General features: G+C 40.6%; 1 protein-coding gene across 4 annotated transcripts in view; it reads right to left on the reverse strand.

Annotated features, from left to right (window-relative positions):
- The window catches only part of CDIN1 (CDAN1 interacting nuclease 1), a 120,569-nt gene that overhangs the window by 66,024 nt on the left and 47,045 nt on the right, over positions 1–7,500 (reverse strand). The window lies entirely within an intron of this gene.

Raw genomic sequence — 7,500 nt, forward strand, 5'->3', positions numbered from 1 at the left:
CTGGAGTATTAGACAGGCTAACCTGGGCAATTGAATAGGCTACCTCAATGCCCACCAAATTCCAAATCATTCAGAAACAACTTAAATAGCACTGGACCTAATAGGTATCATTAGGGGAGTCACTGCTGACTTCCCTCCGATATGAAAAATGGTTGACTCATATCCATGTATACTACTCTGAGCTAAGTGGAGAAAGGGTAGGGCACAAATGTTTAAAAATATCAGTGTATAAAACCTTCCTTCAGAGCCTTCTGTGCTCTGACGGGTACAGTATGTGATTGCTTCTTACTGAAGCTACAAAGAATGTGATTGCTCCTTACTGAAAAGATGCATGTTTCAAATGCAAGCACAAACTCTCAGATTCATGTGGCTTCCAACCAACAGAAAAGCGTAATGAAACATTAAAAACTTCCCTATACACTACAGGGCTGCCTTCGGATGTCTTCTAAAAGTTGTATTTATCTCCTTGACCTCTGATGGGAGGGCATTCAACTGAGTGGGTGCCACTACTGAGAAGGCCCTCTGTCGGTTTGTTTTCCTGTAACTTCACTTTTCGCAGTGAGGGAACCACCAGAAGGCACTTGCAGCTAGATCTCAATAGTGGGAAAGGTCTATGCTCTGTTTGTGGGCTTCCCAGAAACATTAGATTTCCCACTTGGGGAAACAGGATGATGGATGAATTAGGTTTTTGGTGGTACAATTTTTTAAAAATAAAATACATAAGGCTCTAAGCAGTGCTATTTTTCTGGGAAAAGAGGTTCCAGAACTTGTCATGAGCACCTCCCTCATTCTCTTAGATGGCAATGGTGCCCATCTGAGAGGTGCTGAAACCATAGCTGTCACGTTCTCCCTTTTTAAAGGGAAATTCCCTTATGCTGAATAGGCTTCCTTGTGAGAAAAGGGAAAACTTGACAGTGATGGCTGGAACTGAGTTCTGGTGCATTCCAGCTGAAAAAAGCCCTGGCTCTAAGCACTTCACAAGTGGCACAGTCTTACAAAAGTCCTGTAAAGTAGGACAATATCTTTATTTTCATTGAACATATTGAGTGTGGGGGAGGGCCTAAAGGATGGCTTTAGGATGGCTGCCTGAAGCCTTCAAGTGAGTTTGTGTCTGAAGTGAGACTGGAACTGGGGATTTCACAATTTACACACAACTGCTAATTTATGCCTAAGGTTGCTTTGCCAGTTGTGACCTACAACTGAGGGATAGCAGAGGGATAATCTGGTCACTGCCCCCAGTCTGGTAACTAATCTGATCAAATGCTAATCTAATACAAGTGTTCCCTATCACCAACAGTATCTGAACAAACTAAATTTAAAAAGCTGACAAAAAAGACCCCCCCCCATCCTCCAATGTTGGTGTTAGCCTAATTTCTGGTGTTTTATCTCCTATATTGCAAACACACCCCATATTTCATGCATTAAGCTAACTTTAGTAGCAGTGGTCACTAAATAAAAGTGATATTTAAATTCATAGACCAGAATAAACTTGCTTTGCTGGGTGTACTCCAAGCTCAGTATTCACACAACAACTGCCAGGGTTGTAGACCTCTGAGGAGAATTCATCCAATTTATCAGAACATCAAAGATCATAATCTGCAGGTTTGATACAGATTTTGAGTGAGGATTCTAACTGGCATCTCCTAAGTTCTCTAGCCTACACAAGCAAAGCATACTGATTTTGCAATGCAAATTACTGTACTTCACTTGTAACTACAGTTCCTGCCATGTGCACCAACCATTGTTCATATTTCCCGTATTTATTTATTAATTACAGCTTTTAAGTAATAAATAAAGTTCTCCTAGCAGCATTTCTGCGGTAAAGTTTTGTTTATTAGGAATGTGCAAGAGATTCACCATGTGTAATGTATAGGATTAACTGCACATATAAACTGCTTTGACTGTATATACAAGGTATTAGCAGGACATGAGGGAGTTGGCTGTCAGCTACATTGTAAACAAAAACAAAGAACTTTTCAAAGTGGGGTCCTGGTTATTTATACATACACAGAAAATTGAAATATTGTAGTTTTGATTGGTTAAGTGGACATTTTGCCCCAACAAAGAGGGGAAGGGAGATGAGAGGGGAGAATTCTACTCAGAAACCCATTTGGCTGGGTTTCACCAGCCACTCTGAACGGGAAGAGAATTCCCAGCTGACAGCCTTTGAGGGAACCCAGAAGCCAAATCAGCAAGGAGAGTTGAGTTCCCGAGACAGCAGAGGATTGCTGGACCAGAGGGAGAACTTTGGCAGGAGCTCTGAAGAAAAATGGAGCATCTCCAAAGGCAACTGAACAACTAGAGGACTTCAATATAGTCCCTCGGTGCTTGGAGTGGTGAGAGTTAATCAAGCTGGAATGACATAAGGCAACTGGCTATTGCTTTTGAATAGGGTGAGGAACTAAATCACTCAGAGCTGCTTTTAAAGCCATAATACTAAATGTCCAGATTTAAAGTTAACAGTGACCTGATAAGAGGATTTAAGGCAACAGGAGCCAAACTACCGTAAGTTTAACATAAAGTAACTTTTCAAGTTAGCATAACCATTTGTTTTGCTTTTTATTTATAAAGAAAACACATCTTAAGTTGTTTTGTTCATTTTTTTTTAAAAAAAGGTTCTGGACAACTGAACTTATTTAAAATGTTTTAAATTGTTTTAAGCTGCTTTTTAACTTGTACAGTGGTACCTCAGGTTACAAACACTTCGGGTTACAGACTCTGCTAACCCGGAAGTAGTACCTCAGGTTAAGAACTTTACCTCAGGATGAGAACAGAAATTGCGTGCCAGCGGCACGGCGGCAGTGGGAGGCCCCATTAACTAAGGTGGTATCTCAGGTTAAGAACGGACCCATAGCTGGCAAGTTCTCCCTTTTTTAAGGGAAATTCCCTTATGCTGAATAGGCTTCCTCGCGAGAAAAGGGAAAACTTGGCAGCTATGAACGGACCTCCGGAACGAATTAAGTTCCTAACCAAAGGTACCACTGTATGTTCCTAAATTTAGGGTTTTTGTTTTTCAAAATAAGAGAGGTAAGATAATGCCAAGCTGGGGAGAACAGGGGTGATCCCAATCACAGTGGCTCTTGGCAAGGGAGGGGCAGGCTGGGTAAGGGGTGACTGCGCCATGTGTCAGCCACTACTCCAACAAGGGAATTGCATATGTGCTATCAGCCAGCCCTCGGATCTGTGGCTACTGTTGCTGAATGCCTCGTTGGCACTGAGTAAGACCTCGCTCATCCATGATCTGATTATGGATGAGAAGGCTGATCTGGTATGTGTCACTGAGAACGTGGTGGATGAGCAGGGAGTAGTTGGTCTCACCCAGTTGTGCCCACCTAGGCACTCTGTGTAGCATCAGGGCAGACGTGGGGTTTCAGGGAGGAGTAATTGCTGTGCTCTATAGAAATTATCTGTCTCTGCAGCCTCTCTGACCAGTTTCGATGGTGGGGGGAATGTAGAGCACGTATTCTTGGAATTAGGCAATTGGGACCGATTAGGGATTCTGCTGGTTTACCGCCTGCTGCATTGCTGATGGATCCAATGGGTTTCCAGATGGCTCTGGAGGATTTTTTGATTGATATGCCCGGTGCTCTTGCCGAAGCCCTTGCTAACCTCTGGAACATCCTAATCGCTCAGGCTGTTGATATGATGGTACCTGAGTGCCCTTTCCTGCTTGGCTTCCTGGTAGGCTCCAGAGTTTAGGGGTGAGAAAACAAGCTGGGAGGCGGCATGAACGTGAGTTTGCCTGCTCTTGATGAGCCTGCACTTCCTCTGAAGGAACAGGTACATAGTTTGGAGGTACTCCAGAATCCTTTGTTGTTGCTTGAAGCTCAGCTGGTGGCACAGCTGTGCCCCTATCTGGACAAGGATAGCCTAACTCGGGTAAACTCTAGGTTAGATTACAGCAAGAATGGCCAAACTTGGCCCCCCAGCTGTTTTGGGACTACAACTCCCATCATCCCTAACAGGACCAGTGGTCAGGGATGATGGGAATTGTAGTCCCAAAACAGCTGGAGGGCCAAGTTTGGCCATGCCTGGATTACAGCAATGCATTATTCATAGGGCTGCCTCAGAAGACGGTTTGGAAACTTCAGCTGGTACAGAATTTGGCAGCCAGGTTATTCAGTGAGTCAAGACAGCTTGAGGATATTACACCGATGCTGGCCTGACTGCACGACCTGCCCAATTAGTTTGTGGACCCAACTGAAGGTGCTGGTGTTGACATCGGAACGCAGTACCTCAAGGACCGCATCTCCCGATATGAAACTGACCCTGACCCTGGGAACATCATCTGAGGCTCTTCATGTGCCTCCTTCAGGAGGTGGCAACACAAGAATGGGCCTTTTCTGCAGTGGCTCTCCATTTGCAGAATGCTCCACAGGGAGGTTTGGCTGGTGCCTTCATTATACACCTTTAGGCACCAGGTGAAAACATTCCTCTTCAACCACGCCTTTGGCAGATTAAAATTCTATGTCCCTTTAAATGTGTTTATATGTGTGGAGGGGCCTTGGCTTGTGTTTCTGTTTGATTATGTATTTTGTGTTCTCATGTATTTTTTATGTTGTGAACCGAACTGCAATCTTTGGATGAAGGGCAGTATACAAAGTTAATAAATAAATAACAATAACCAACTTTCAATGCAGTAAAAGTATTTGGAGTATTTCCTTTGGTAGGATTTATATTAACTTGTTACTGGTTTCAATACAACAACACCAAACAATTTACATTTGGTGTTGTAGGGCAAAATGGGATCGTTTGTTATACAAATAGAAATCGAGTCGCCTATGACACTGATGACTTGTTGCTTTAACAGCATGATTCTTAACATGCTTACTCAGAAGTAAATCCCATTGAACTTAATATCTAGTAAATGTGTTTAGGATTGCAACGGAAATTGCTTTTACTATGTCCTAATTACAATTGTTTAAGCGGCTTTTATTTAAAATTACATTTGTGTTGACTTGAATTATAATAGATCTCTTTTGTGCATACACACTGCTGAGGAAGGATATATGGTATATTACTCTACTAAATTTCACAGCAGCAAAGTTTCTCTCCTATTATTATTAAACCTTACTGAATTTACAAGAAAATTACACTGTCAAGCAATTAAGTCAAAGTGCAAATTTGAGGGTGACAATTTGGTGAACTTCTACAAGACTGAATAGAACAGGTATGCACACAAACTAAATCAGTAGAAGTTAAGGGTATCAAACAATTCTTATTAAATAATTGTGTGCTTCTTTATTTATTTATTTAATATTTGACAATTATGATCAATAATCAACAAAACTTTGTTCCAAAAATATTATTTTGTATCATACTATTACACAAGTAAATAAAATTAGAGTATTTCCTTTAAAAAAATCCAAATTCTACTTGCATTTGCTTTAGTAGAAGTTAATTATTTTCCCCAGAATTTATTTCTATATTCACCTGCAATTTTTGCTCTTCAATAAGATGCTATCATTGCCATTATCACCAAATCCCATTTCTTTCTGAAGCCATTATTTCCAGGGAGGGTGTACTGTAACTTTCCAGTTTTGAGCCAGTAACATCCTTGTAAATGTTAACAAATAGAATGTAAGTTCTTCATGCTATTTGTTTGATACGTATTGTTCAGCAAGACCATTACTGGATCTAAGGGAACTTCATATTTCAATATTTCAATGTTATTCCAATAACCTCCCAGTAGTTTTGAGCAAAACTACATATCTAACACATATGGCCATGAGTTCCATTTTTCTTTTTGCATCTCCAACATATTTTCAAATACAATTTATTTATTGCTCCAATAATTACAGGAGTCAAATGCCTTTGTGTCATAACTTTAAAACAATTTTCTCTTACATTTGTATTCAGAAAAAGATGATTCACCAAAATTTCACCCCAAAATTCACCCCAAAATTTCATGTGTCCTTAGCACACCTGATCATATTGCCTTTTTCTTGTTTCCGTTCACAAGCGTATTTTAACAACAGATGATATATCTTAGATAACTTTCATTATAATTATGTTTTCAAATTCTGTTAGCACATTTGTGAATTTTAATACTATATTTTGGACTTTTAAATATTTATACCACTGTATCTTTTAAGATTTTCAATAAGAAGATTGTGCATAACAATTTCTTCAAGGTAGTCATCTCTTTGGAAAATCTTAAATTTAAAAACATTAGTCAATTATATATATATATTTCTTTACTAATTTCCAACAGATCCTATAGATTTATTTTTCTCATAAGGAAGTTCTGCATGGCACAGCACCCACTGTTCAGCACAGCCTACCCTTGGAGAGGATTTTCAGAATACAAGGAGTTTTAGGAGGAAAAGAAAGTTTAGTTCCATTTACACAGCCACTGGATATGAGCCATCTCTTTCACACATACACATCACTTCTTCAATAGTCCTTCTTTCAAAGGGAGCTGAAGAATGGAAAACAAAGGACCCCAAGATTTTAGTTTCACTCAAGTTAGCAAACTTAAAACAAAACAGGAGAAAACAACCACTTTAAAATCTGTACGCAAGACAGAGAAGTCCCTACAGGAAGTCCTCAAGCTGCAGTCCCAAAGTATTTGTCAGGCAGTCAACTAGTCTTTGGATTTCTGAGTGGTCATCATTCTGTTTCAGATGATGAAAGAATGAACCTAATGCCTGTTGCATGCAATTCATCTGGAGCATCTTTGCCTCTCAGGCAAGGTAATATGTCAATCTTTCAGCCACTACTATAACCTATAGTTGTTGTTGTTTAGTCGTGTCCGACTCTTCGTGACCCCATGGACCATAGCACGCCAGGCACTCCTGTCTTCCACTGCCTCCCGCAGTTTGGTCAAACTCGTGTTCGTAGCTTCGAGAACACTGTCCAACCATCTCGTCCTCTGTCGTCCCCTTCTCCTAGTGCCCTCAATATTTCCCAGCATCAGGGTCTTTTCCAGGGAGTCTTCTCTTCTCATGAGGTGGCCAAAGTATTGGAGCCTCAGCTTCAGGATCTGTCCTTCCAGTGAGCACTCAGGGCTGATTTCCTTCAAAATGGATAGGTTTGATCTTCTTGCAGTCCATGAGACTCTCAAGAGTCTCCTCCAGCACCGAAATTCAAAAGCATTAATTCTTCGGCGATCAGCCTTCTTTATGGTCCAGCTCTCACTTCCATACATCACTACTGGGAAAACCATAGCTTTAACTATATGGACCTTTGTTGGCCAGGTGTTGTCTCTGCTTTTCAAGGTGTTTAGCATGATACTAATGTGCTCTGGGCAGAGACGGGACAAGTCTAAAGCCCCATGGTACTTTGGAACCTGGTCTAGATTAATCACATTTCTAATTTCTGACCCTCAAAGACTCCTAATCATCTTGTCCGTAGAACAAAATGTAAGTGTACAATATGTTCCATTTTCCTTAGTGCATCTATTAGACTTTACTAATTTTAAAGTTTAAAGTACTATGCAATGTTGTTGGCACAATGAATTCCTCTACAAATCCCCCTCCTGCCTGCTCTTCCCAGTTA

Source organism: Zootoca vivipara, chromosome 1 (genome assembly GCF_965207765.1).
Source record: "Zootoca vivipara chromosome 1, rZooViv2.hap1.1, whole genome shotgun sequence".
NCBI lineage: Eukaryota > Metazoa > Chordata > Lepidosauria > Squamata > Lacertidae > Zootoca > Zootoca vivipara.